This window comes from Phodopus roborovskii, unplaced genomic scaffold (assembly GCF_943737965.1).
Source record: "Phodopus roborovskii unplaced genomic scaffold, PHOROB, whole genome shotgun sequence".
NCBI lineage: Eukaryota > Metazoa > Chordata > Mammalia > Rodentia > Cricetidae > Phodopus > Phodopus roborovskii.
The window spans coordinates 47,905-61,119 of NW_026125060.1; the positions used below are offsets into that span (position 1 = coordinate 47,905).

The window sequence follows — 13,215 nt, forward strand, 5'->3', positions numbered from 1 at the left end:
ATGCAGTTCCCAATGAGTTCAAATTAAAGAGTAGAGCCAGCAAGATGTGTACCCCACTCCACCCCCACCACTGAGGAAAATAATTCTATGAAGTTTCTTGTTAGTTGTGCTTAAATAAATCACACCATTGCATGGAAAGTTTTAAGAGAATAGTCAGGAACCAATACAGGGGAAAGCGGGGACGTGTACCTGGCCAGCAGTTTGCTGTGGGTATCCTGGTCCCACTCTCCCACTGCTCACTTTTCCCTGTAATACAGCAGGTAGTACTTCAGGGGTGGGAACGCGGGAGGCGCAATACCCTCTGGCGAAGAGGAAGTTTACTGGTGGCTCAGGCTTGGCCGCTCCCGCTGGGTCCTCTCCTGCCACTTCCCGCCGATCCTCCTCTGCATCCTCATAGCTGGTGTCATCAGAGGGGTTGGAGATGCGACTGGCAAAAGAACCTCTTTGTCCAAAAAAGACAATGGTCTCCATTCGCCGGCGACGAAGTCGCCCCTTCTTTCGCTAATATGGGTGTGCTCTTGAGTCCCCCCTCCTCTGGTGGCTTCCTGGCGCATAGCCCTCTTGATCTGCCTCGGATAGCAAGCCGGGCCAGGTCCTGCAGCCGGCCGCGCGGCCAGTGGTGCTGTGGACAGGGGCAGGCCTGTGGGCACGGGCAGGGCCAACCCCACACCCTAACTTGCTGGAAGAACTTCACAGAAGGAGCATTCTAACAAAATATGGAACCAGTGGTCTACTCTGCACCACACGTGTTTCTCAAAGCATATCCACCACACTAATTCTTACCACTGAAAAGGAAGAAATACTGTCTAGCCAATCAGTCGCGGCAGAATTTGAAACCTTAGGGTTTGTTTTTGAAGACTAGCTTATAACTCCAATTTACTCTGCTCAATGAAATAACATTCATTCAACAATACAGTAATCTACATTCCTAAAATCCTTTTATCTATCTTAATAGTTTCCCAGTAATTTATAAATTAAATATTTTCTGTTAAAGTAGTCAAGTGCAAATCTAAAACCATTTTAAGAAAAACAAAACTTCCAAAGCACACCAAGGGGAAAAAAAACCTGGAAACCAAACACTCACAACCTTAAGCTAACAATAAGCAACATAGCAGTAATAAGGTTTTTTTTGTTTTTGTTTTTTTCTCAAAAGTAAAAGGAATTAGAGACCATGGGTTTTTAAATACATTAAACAGAAAATCTAAATCCTTTTTCCCCTCAGTCACATAACCTTCTCCAAACAAGAGGCCACCCTACGAGAGGGCTATCATGTTATCTGCAGCTTTGCTACCTAAATCATAACCCTGCCTAGAAATCACCAATATCACCTCTGCCCTTTTGTAGACCAGGTTCTAACAACAAGCAATGCCTCCTCCCTCTTTCAGAGGCACCAACCTTCCCTCTTGTCCTCTGTCTATGAGAACATTGTACCCTACCCAGCCAATCAATCACTTTAGTAATGCTAACCAAAATCACATGAATGTTTATTACTCCAACATTCCACAGTGAGCATCTCCTTGCAGCCAATACATACCCAGGCTTGAAAAGCCCTCCATACAGAAACACTCATTTTTAGCCAGATCTTCAAAATCTTCCAAATGCTCTCAGGGGATCCTTAATATTCCCAACCCAGCCATTGTGCCAGAGAATAGTAACTTCCTTATTAGAGGTACATATGTTTTTACAGAACAAAATTAGAGCACCAGTCTGCCAAATTCACCCTCCAAACTGACTAGCATGCTCAGCATCTTCAATAACACCTGAAATACTCCACAGCCATCAATGATTAAAACCCAAACATATATATTTTCCAACACACCCAAAAAGAGCACTATATCATGGTGTATGTTCTCTAACTTTCCCCTGGTTCTCCTAATATCTTTCTACTACTTCTCTCTTAAGAAATCTTGAGGATTTCACTCACCCTCAAATCAAGCACAACATAACCTCATCTTCTACCATACCTTGCCTAGTCCCCTCTAAACTCCCTTTGTATATTTCACTGTTGTTACTGAATTTCATGACACATAAAGTAAGCCAATTGTTAAACGACTATCACAAATTGTAATGTTTTGTAAACAAAAAAAAATTCACAAAAATGTATTTGGTTTAAAACTATACATGATAATTCCACAATCCTATTCTATTTTTCTCCCTCTCTTCACCCCCTTTTCCCCCTTCACATACACATTTTCCAAATGTTTTAAGTGATCAGAAAATATGATGAATGGCCTTACTTGGAAATCTTAAATCTTCATCAATTTGAAATGCTATTTCTGTGAGCTGTTTAAAATATAAAACATCGGGATAAACGTCACCCTAGTTGGCTCCATGCTTAGTCTGCATCTTGGAGATATAAACACAAAGGTTTAGAGGATGTGAAGCAACACAGCAAAACGGGCTCCCTCCACCCGTCTTGCTTAAAGCAGCATGAGACAGGTACTGTGAGGAAAAGGACTGTGTATAGGTACTACTATACATCCCCAGTGGGCAAGGCAAACTGCCTGAGATTCCCCACATGGCAAAATTAGCTCTTTTATGAATGTACTACTTTCAAAAGCATGATCAGCAACACTTTATAGATTTAAAAAGAAGATTAAAATCATCTAAGATGGGCTAACTAGAGAAACTTCTTAAAGTCTAAAGTACCTTGTATAATTTGAGGGCTGCAATATCAAAGGTTTTCTTGTACATTTTGTTTCTTTTCTAATAGAGATAAGACATGGGTAGATGCTTATACCTACGTAGCTGGACAAGTCTGGGCTGTCCTGATTCCGAACGGCAGGGTTGGACCAGAGGGGCAAAGGAAACAGCCAAGATCTTTTGGTTTCCCAAGCAGAAGGGCCTATGCGTGTTATCTTGGTCAGCTATCACAAAGACAAAACAAGAATATCCCAAAGGATTTGGCTACTAGAAAACATATTTAAGTATAATTGTTTCAAATATGAAATCTAAATATGGAATAGCCTGTCTATATAACACCTAATGTGATATGACTTACAACAGAAATCTTCTTTTTCTTTTTTATAATTTTTTAACAGGAATATTCTTATGCAAATGCTTAGCATGAACATACTCAAGCTCTTTAACCTACCTTCTGTTTACAAGAATGTGGCAATATATTATTTATGATTTATTAAAGCTTCCTGAGGATCAGAAAGGAGGACAGGGCAAGATAGAAACTTGCATCTACACAATGCAAATGATAAGCCAGTTAAAGGACTAGAGAGAGGAAATAATGAGATAGGAAGAAAAATTCTTACCAAATAACTTTCTTTAAACAGTGGTCAGGGATAGGGTCTGTCTTAAGTAAAAATAACCAAAGATGCACAATAGCTACAATATTTCAACCATAAAGAACTCCAAGTTCTGTAGGCTGCTTTTCAGGATTATCAGCTACAATGGCATCCGAGGTGCAAGCCATCTGCACCTGTAACAGCAAGGGAGCAGGAGGCCCAAATAGCAGATACTACCATCATGCTGCTGTGACCTTCAACATAATTGTGTCATTCTGAATACCTAAGCAGTTGTCCTTATTCACACTAACAGCACTTCAGGGGTGCAGTGGAATACGCTACCAGATATACAGCAATGTAGATCATCAAAGAACTTTATATTAAAGGCTAGGCTCACAACCAAAAATATATGAACTTCATATTCAGGATTAGTCCCAAAGAATCCAATTTAACAACAAAGCCTCTGTGTGTTCAATGTGACTAGGCAGTCTGTAAATGGCCTAATAGGTCATAGAATTGATAAGATTATATGCTTATCTTTTCTAAAAATATCTAACCCAGAAAAATCCAAAACTAAGATTCTCTAAAAGGATTAAACAGCACAATTACTAGGAAAATATCTAAACATTAATCATATTCAGAGATAACAGAAAAAAAAAACACTTTTACAGAAAATGTTGAAAATTAGGTGTGTGTGTGTGTGTGTGTGTGTGTGTATGTATGTATGTATGTAAATGTCTATGCACCAAGTGCCAGTGCTCTCAAAGAATCCAGTAGAGACCAGTAGAACCCCTAAAGTTGGGTTACAGACCTTGGTGAGTTGTCTGGAACTCAGTTCCTCTGTAAGGACAGAAATGTTCCCTAACTGCTGACCATCTCTTCATCCACCCCACAGAAACTTTTTTGTTTGGTTTGGTTTAATACAGAGTTTGTCTGTGCTGCCCTAACTGTCCTGGAAGTTGCTCTATAGACCAAGCTGGCCTTGAACTCAAAGTTTCACCTGATAAAAAGTGTGCACCACCACCATCCAGCCACCTAGAAAATTGTTCTTTTTAAAGGATAGTTTCTAGCTAGACTGAACATCAAGCATTTAAATAAAATACTTAAGTGATATGTAAGACCGTAAATAAAACCATAAACCTATATTTCATAATTTAGATGAACAGATGAAAATAGTATGAGGATGCCTATTCTCTTCAAGTTAATCTAGAGCTAAAATGATCTCAATTAAAATTGGTGATAATAAAAAACAAAGCCTTATTAGTTACCTCCCTTTGAGAAAAAGCCCAATTACTTAGGAAATTAATAAGCAAACATTAATAACCAAAATTTATCCTGTATGTCTTACATAATGTATACTTTAAGGAGACCAAATCAGTAATAAGCAGTTTTCTCCTTATCAAAGCTAAACAACAGCTATCTAGAAAAAAAATGAAGGAATTTAAATGTATTATTCACAGTTCTTAATGAAACTATGGATCAGGCTACTATAATTCTACAAAGGGGTGAGTCAAAGAGAAGCTGCCTGTGCCTACATACTTAAGTGAATATGTCCCCTAAATCCAAGAATTTTTTACATCCAAGCTGTATACCAAAATATTCCAGAAAGTAAATTGTGTGCTACTGAACATGTAGATTTTCTGCCTGTAATTACTCCTAGAGAATCTGAGAGACATCTCCATATGTTGTCATCATGAATGGAAGAAAGTGGTCTTAGAATAAATCCTTTGTATCCTGAGAGCAAATGTCTATTTTTAATCATGGCTTATATTCTTGTGTTCTCCTCCATCAAAGTATGACAAAGGTAAACTCTACCAAGCCTCTAGATCTGATTACCAATAGGTAGAAAACATAAAGGACAGAAGAACACACATCTATGGACTGAAAACCCAGGGTGTAAAAAAAAACACTATGGGACCAATAACCTACTCTCCTGAAAAAATCAGTTAAAAAAAGAATATGAAAAAGAAAACTAACATATTACAAAATAAGAAGGTCTCGGAAAATAGCTCCAGTTGGTAAAGTGCTTGCCATGCAAACAAGGAGAACCAGGTTCAAATCTCAGCACTCAATTAAAACATTAGGCAGAAGGTGTGGTTCACCTGTAAGTTAACACTAAGAAGTTTGGGGGAACAATTCCCTGAGACAGGGAATCCCAGAAAACTGGCTAGTTAGATTAGCCGGATTGGTGAGGTCTGGGTTCAAGTGAAAATCCCATCTCAATACATACAGTAGAAAGCAATCAAAGAAGATACCAGATGTCAGTTCTCTGGCCTCCACATACACATGCATACATGCACACTGGCAGATATGTGCACCCACATACATGTGAATACCCATACATAAACACACATATCTAAGAAGATATCAATCAAATGCAACTTTTAAATATTAAAATCGTGTAGATTCAAGAATTAAATGACTTAAAATTACATTCATGAACTATTTTAAGTAAAGCACTGTGTGTAGACAAGCCAGTCTACACAAAAAAATAATTTGAAAAGGGGAAATGTGTAAAATACTTCCATCCAAGTATTGAACAAGTAAGTATACAGCGACAACAACAACAAAGGGAGCTGGGATGAAGATGAAGAGAACGAAGGAAGAAGAAAGAGAAGGGAAAATGGGAAAAGGGAAATAAAAAGCAGAAAGAACAGCAAGTATAGAGAGAAGGAGGTAAGGGATAGTTCCACATAGCACCTAGGATATGGAAGATATAGGCATATCCATACCTGTCCTCTGATAATAAACAGCAGAAACTACTGCAAACTGACTTTGAAGAAGTATACATAGCCTCTGTGTAGAACCTGACCTTCTCTTCCAAGGGCATGACAAGGATCCCTCCAACTTTGAGAAGATTCTTCATGTACTCTTCATGTTCTTTCTGCACACCAACTCCGCAATACACACGATCATGGTGACAACAATCTGGAGCAATCTCCAGGCAATTGCCAGTTACAAAAGGAAGGTTCACAGAAGTCAAACATCTGCAAGGAAAAAGTTTTCTGTAACTATATGGATCATTGCAATTGAGTACATAAAACAAATTTATGCTTACCATAAGTTATGTTTTAATTGCAAAATCACCAAATTACAAGGTGACAGGTACCCAGATCCCAGAAAGTAGAAGTTATACTACTTATAAATGGAATCTTAGAAATAATATACAAAATAGAATGAAAGTGAATGTTCCAACATTATCCTAATATAAAGTAACGGCAGCCATCATTTTCACTTTTTTCAATGGGCAGCATCACATTCTAGTCGTTTGATAAATAATTGGGGATTTTGGATTGGAGTTGGTTTCTTTATTCAGGGGCGTGTGACTGTGTGCAGGAGCCTCTCAGCAGCATGAAGACTTCCCAGGATAAACTACCAGAAGTGATCCTCTTTTCACCTGGTGGCCTCGGAGGATCCAAACTTAGATCATCAACCTGGGCAGCTAGATGCCCAAGCCTACTCCTGGGCCATCTTGCTGAATCCCGCAGGAGGATTAAAAAGTACCTTCTCTTTTTGGACAGGTTGTCTCCTATATTTAAGCCTATTGAAATTAACATGTAGACCAACCTGCTCAAACTGCACAAAGGATCTGCCTCCGTCCACCACTACCGGCTTAAAAAAAAAAAAAAATAAGATATCATGAAATGTTTTTGTATTTACTATATATTCCTGAAATTTCCATTTTTGAAGGACATTGGTTATATAGTTAGCTTATTGGCAAAAGTAGAGTTTGAAAGGTGACCTATATGAACATGAAAATTTGAATATTAAAATCAAAGTTTTGCTCTTCTAATACTATACTGATAAAAATTAAGGCACGAATGAAAATGCGACAAGTATAGCGTATTCCAGCCAAGAAATGATTAATCCCTTTGTCAACACTCAGAACCAGAAGACTTTCTGACATAAATCATGGCCAACTGATACTATAGTAAATTTTGGACTATAGCGGGGATCCCTTGTCTAGAAAAACAAAAAATAAAATAAAGCAACAAGACCTTCAAATCAGAGAATATTGGGAATAGTACAGTAACTAGAGTGAGCGGCTGAGATATTTTCAACGCAGGATATAACAAACCAGTTGATATGTTGTTGCTGAACAAATGTATATTAGAGACAGGACTTTTTCGCTATCACTATCTAACACCTTGTTCAGTTTGAACAAAATGAACATCTGACCATACTTGTCAATAAAACTGTCACTTGTTGTGATGAAAACTTTTTATCAACTTCTTGTATACTCAGAAGTATATTGAATGAAGCTCCACCCAGACTTCACAAAGGACCTGAAAGGGTTGAACAATAACAAAGCTCTTATTGATGATGAAAGGAACCATTGCTCATTTGTTTTCTGCCGTACAATAATAATTACAACACAGATATTTGTGTAATGTAATGGACCATAAACTCATAGTTTTAAGTCATCAAAACATTTGTGTGATTCCAAACCAGCTCAAAAGTTTTCAATGTATAGTGCTTTCCATTCATTAACACAGTATTTGTTTTAATGCCTGGGCTTCTCAAACATTAAAAGAATAATTTGCAAATTGAGAAAAAAAAAGCAAGAGTAGTAGTTTGTACCAACAAATTTAAGAGAAACCTATATTTACAAATAAAACTTGAATCGGCTTTATTTATGTTTCACAGCACTTTCATTGCCACTGTTGGCATTATGAGTACCACAGTGTCTCCAGGCTTACTTTTTTCATAGGCACTAAGGCACACGCATGAGTGTCCATGGCAGATCAACATCAGGTATCTTCCACTCCCTGAGTTACTGTTTGAGACAGTCCCACTCGGCTAAATTGGCTAGCCAAACAAGCCCCTAGAATCCTATCTCTGTGTTGCAATGCTGAGATTGCAGGTACACACTGCTGCACCTGGTTTTACATGTGTTCTGGGGATTTAAATGCAGGTGTTCATGTCCACTGAGCCATTTCCTCGATCCTCATGCTCTTTTCATTAGCATTCCTAATGTAGGTGGCTTTATCTATTTCCCCCAGCCAAAAACCACTACCTTAACCAAGGTAGAATTTTCAGGTAAATCAAGCAAGTCACCCAGAAATGATGAGTGATCAGTGATCTGGGCCTATGTCCTTTCCTCAAAGATTGGAAACTATGTCTCAATCAAAAACAAGTGAGATTAAAAAAAAAAAATCATTTCCAATTGAAAAGAAAGAAAACTAAGCAACATTTGAAAAGTCTTTGCCCCAATATACAATTTACACAAGTCAGCAATTCAATAGATCTTTGGCTGATAATCCTGATAATATCAAAAATGGCCATATTGATACATATCTACGTTACGACAGCCAAGAAAATAGCCTAAATGATTTCAAATATGATAGCGTAAGAAATCCCATTATCTCTGAAAATTCCTTAAAAAATACATAAATTTATTACTTTCAGTGGCAAACAATAAAACAAAAACTGTTACAAAGAACTTCAACTATTGAAGGATTTTTTAATGAGTCAGTGGATAAAAAGAGCAAAAGAGTGATTAGATTAGAATTAAGAAATTACATAAACACAAGATTTAAACACCTTTGCTGTTTTCCATCATTCACAGCAGTACAGGAAGAGGAGACAAAGAAAATGAACCTTACAGCTCTGGGCTATATCCACAGGTGAGATATCATACAGTCATACCATCTAGTAGCTAAGTTTCAGGCAACTGATAGGTGGTCCATGATCCACCAGGGGATACAACCAGCCTACTACATTTACTATCTAAACTGATACCACACTGTACTAAAGGTGGGAGGGGACTCAAGTTCTATATCCACACTCACCTAGAATGAGGCCCACCATGGAGCTGAGGTAGCCAGTACCACTGCCCAAGTTGAGAAATGAGAGCCCAGGCTGAAGATCAGAGCCTCCATGACCTCTGAGTAGATGCACGGGGCTGAGAGATGAATGTTTCCATGCTTCCATGCCAAGTCTTTGTATGCATTTTCTTTAAATTCTTCAAGATAATAATCTGCTCGATCAATGGCTGGGAAAGCCTGCTCTACTAAGTCAGTCGGATGTACTGGGCTTCCTTCAAATTATCAATGAGCTCATCGTTGTCCTCACCAGCACTCACAGCACAGCCCATGTTCAAGATTACAATCAAGCAAGACTACAATTAAAATTTTAATAACTATTTACATTAGAGGCAAGAGCAAAATGATAAAATCTTTAAAACAATGCTATTCTAAATTCTGAATTCTGAATGTAATAAAGACAGAATATCTTTTGTCAATAATTACTTCACTCTCCAAGATGCTGGTATTAAGAGCAGGATTACAGGGCCAAAAGAATGGTTCAGTGGGTAAGAATTTGCCCATAAAGCTGATAACCTGTAAAGAATTTGCCACCTAAAACCGATAACTTTAGTTCATTCCAAAAGAACCTACATAGACATGAGAGGAAAGAAACCAACACCAATGTGTGTCCTCTGATCTCATCAATACACATATTTTTATTTATAAAAAAAAACCCTAGTTCCACTATAAATTTAAGCCAACAACAAATAATAAGCAATAAACAAATAACTGATTCAATTTTTAAATTTTTAATTTATTATTTGGAGTATATACATATTAATGCATGTACCACAAAATACAGTATAGGCCAGGGGCAATTTGCAGGAGTGATCCCTAGGGATCGAACTCAGATATCTAGGCTGGATTTCAGGTACCTTTACCCGATAAGCCATCCTGAAATTCAAATTTAATGGCATCCCAATACTGACTAGAGCACTACATCTCAACATACACACAAACTCACCCATAGCAAACAATCCATCCAACCTACTGATTTGTTACTCCAATGTTTAAATTTTAGGTTTTAAATATTCACAAAATGTTCTTCCCAAATAGAACACATTGTGAAAAACACTTTAATGTAACAAAGGTAAAATCAGTTTCAAGACTAAAGTTTAGCAGTAGAAGTGGTCACTGCCAGCACTTGGTGCTCTGCTTCCACAGAGTCTCCTTGCTCGATAAGAATGTACTCTTAACCTTTCCCATAGTATCTTGGGGAAGGAAACATCCCCTTTAGGTCCAATTACTAAAACATAATACGCCCTGATCAGTTCACAGAAATTATTTTTTTCCCTGGAGGCCTTTTTCTTCCTAGAAAAAGAAAAATATCCTCCCAAGTTTTATACTGACCTCGGTGAGTTTTCCAAACTAACAGCGTTCTTTCTTATAAGGTGGTGATGCTGATAAAAACTGCTGAAGACTATGGAACCATAGGAAGATTTGTAGACTTTCTAAATCAAAACAGCCTCCTGTTCAGGAGTTCAAGGTCATCTTCAGTAAATTCCAGGCCAACATGGACTTATAAGAACCTGTCTCAGCCAGACATTGGTGCTCCACACCTTTAGTCCCAGCACTTGGGAAGCAGAGGCATGCAGATCTCTGTGAGTTCCGGGCCAGCCTGGTCTACAGAGTGAGTTCCAGGATGGCCAGGGCTACACAGAGAAAACCCTGTCTTTAAAAAAGGAAAAAAAAGAAAAAAGATTCTGTCTCGGACAATAACAATCAAACTGTTATGGTCCCTCTCCCCTCACAGTCTTCTCTCTCAAACACAGAAGAAAGTGTGCAGGAGACAGTCCTAGTACACACCCATGTGTACAACTAGTAACAGCACTGCTGGAGAACTCAGCCTAGGAATAATAAACAAAAAACAAAAAAAAAACAAAAACCTACCACTCTGGCATCTTACAACAGGTGGAAAACTATGTCTTGATACACATTTGTTTCTATTTTATAATGAAATATTCCATCTTCATAATCAAGACAAATATTTTTCAAATCATGGTTCAATTATTAAAACTTCATCTACTTTTAAAGTAGATTCAGAGCCCTTGTCCACAGCAGGAACAAGTCCTTAGAGCTAATAAGGTTGGACTTAATCTTGGATAAGCCACTTAGTTCTACTGCTACACTATCTAACAGGGTCATCTTAAAATATGGGACACCAGGTGAAAACAAAAAGTAATGTATTTATATGCTTACAGACATATTTAGGAAAGGACCTTAAAACACACACACATGTATCCTACTGTATCAAGAAAGTCATCCTCTTCATCCTTAATATATTCTGTCCTTCTACCACACTTCCACTATTTAAGTCTCCAGCAGGTTCCACAAACCATATTAGATATATTTAAATTAGTACTAGATATTTATCTTATTGAACTTTTTCTCACATGAAAGCTTATTCCATATTTAAAAAAATAGAATTTCAGTAAAAAACAGCAGCCATTTTTCTAACAGTTACCACCCACCAGTCAGCACTACATTAAACATCTATAGGTAAGGTGAGCTGGTCTTAGTTACTGAACTGCTCACAGTCACAGACAGCAAGAGGAGCTGTGGTGAAATCCAGCATTGTCTAGCTAAAGACTTTTGTTTTGGCACATCAATGATACAGGTGTTAAGGACTCACAAGAGAACAACTTTCTCTGTTAAATTCTTGTTAATGTTTTCATAACCAAGTATAATGTGCACTATATTGGTAAGCTATTGTGTGCTGTTTAAGCTTGTTGAAAGTGGATGAGCAAGGACTCTCTTGTACCAACTCTAGCATCTCCAAATGTGTTCCAAAATACCTTTTCCTGAGGCCGGGTATGCACCTAGTTCTATGATTGGGGAAAGGGAATAGCAAAACAGCCCAGGAGTAAAATACTGTGTCCTTGAGAATGACTAAAAGGTTAACCATTTCCTAGACTGTTGTTTATCAGATGGTATAAAAGACCTCAGTAGGAACAGGAAGCCAGAAATTCAGGCATGGGACTCTCATCCATGGAGAGAAAGTTGGATTGGGAATGCCTCAACTTCTTCACTCAATTTCTACTAGATGACTTTAAGTATCCAATTTGATGATGCTATCTCCTCTTGCTATTCTTAAAAAAAAAAAAAAAAAAAAAAAAAAAAAAAAAAAAAACTAGGAAGCCTCACCTGGGGCTCTCAATCAGAAATCCCAAATGGCTGCCTCAAATAGGACTTTTCCAGATGATTTCTGATGTTACCTTTTGTTTGTTCCCTCAAGGCTACTCCAGTCATCTCTCTTGGATGTGAGTACTAAATCTGATTGTGTTTTTGCTATCTACCTGCTACTTCTATCACTACTCACTAGTTCTTTTACTTTTGCTTATTAAATTCACTTATTCAAAACAGAAAACTGTCTGGAACTATTGTAGATCATGCGCCAGATCAGATAATTCTCTAGACTACGCAGAACACCAAGGTAGCCCTATCTGTTGCTATTGTTGTGGAGGAGCTAAACAGAGATAGAGTCTGATACTTAATATTAGCTTTGTCTGACAATCTAAAGTTGAAAAGCATCAATGCTTAAAGCTGACCTGGATATGATTAGTCACCATGTCTAAATAAATAAATAAATAAATAAATAAAAGCCCTGTAGCACACTTTGAAACACCCTCACCAAACCAAATAGCATTGCTGCAAAAGAATGCAATACATTCTATTTTCAGGAGGCTTTCCTTCACCACACTACATACTTTACTACTTGCTGTAATGCTGATTACACTGTCTACTAAAAAGTGATTAACACAGGCCAACAGAACAAGAGGGCACAGGAAAACATTGAGTAGCAGTATCACAGGACTTAAAAATGGACACCAACAACACAACTGAAGCTGGACTAGTTCTGTTTCTGATCTATGCTGCATTTGGAAAAACAAGCAGGCCCACAGTCAAATCTAGATGTCACTTTTTTTCTTCTTTTCTTTTCTTTGTTTTATTTTTGTTTATTTTGGTTTTGAAGACATAGTTTCTCAGTGTAGCCTTGGCTGGAACTCGCTCTGTAGACCAGGCTGGTCTCTTTTGAACTCACAGAGATCCACCTGCCTCTGCCTCTCAAGCACTGGGATTAAAGATGAACGCCACCACCCGGCTAGATGTCGCTTCTTAAGGGGTTAACTTGCTGGGGAAATGGGTCCCAAACCATCATCCTGCCAACTGAG

General features: G+C 37.9%; 1 pseudogene; it reads right to left on the reverse strand.

Annotated features, from left to right (window-relative positions):
• Positions 1–236: 236 nt before the first annotated feature.
• LOC127225560 (protein-L-isoaspartate O-methyltransferase domain-containing protein 2-like) lies at positions 237–8,522 on the reverse strand (annotated as a pseudogene).
• Between the last annotated feature and the right edge of the window lie 4,693 nt (positions 8,523–13,215).